We start from the raw sequence: 460 nt of genomic DNA, 5'->3' as shown, positions 1-460 counted from the left end.
CGAAGTGGTTAAAACCTTCACTGAGGTGTCCCCCCAGCCAAGACGGGGTGAGAGAGACCCACGGCTGTGGCTCAAGGCCACACCTAGAGCTGCAGCCCTGCGCTCCCTGCTCTTCCAGGCACGCCGAGCTCCCGCCGCACGCTCGGCCTGGGGCAGGAGCCAAACTGAGCCCCGGGCTGTGCAGCCCTAAGCCCTGGCACGCTCACGGCCGGGGAGCAGCCTGAACAAACGGGGCTGTCTGCAGGGCGGCGGCAGGAACGCTGGCCCCGAGCCCGGCCCGCCAGCTCCCGCCGCCCCGGGCAGGGGAAAAGGCTCCGTGGGGGTGGGCGGGCAGAGCGGAGAGGGTGTGTCAGCGCAAACAGGTCAGCTGATGTGTTTAATAGCCCCCAACCAACCCGCTTTGGAAGTGCGTTGGCTGCCCCGTGGGATGTACCTACCCACGCTGCTGTGGATGCGGGAG

This window comes from Merops nubicus, unplaced genomic scaffold, assembly GCF_000691845.1.
Source record: "Merops nubicus isolate BGI_N331 unplaced genomic scaffold, ASM69184v1 scaffold31201, whole genome shotgun sequence".
Lineage (NCBI taxonomy): Eukaryota > Metazoa > Chordata > Aves > Coraciiformes > Meropidae > Merops > Merops nubicus.
The sequence above is the reverse complement of the archived record's forward strand: the minus strand, read 5'-3'. Positions refer to the sequence as shown.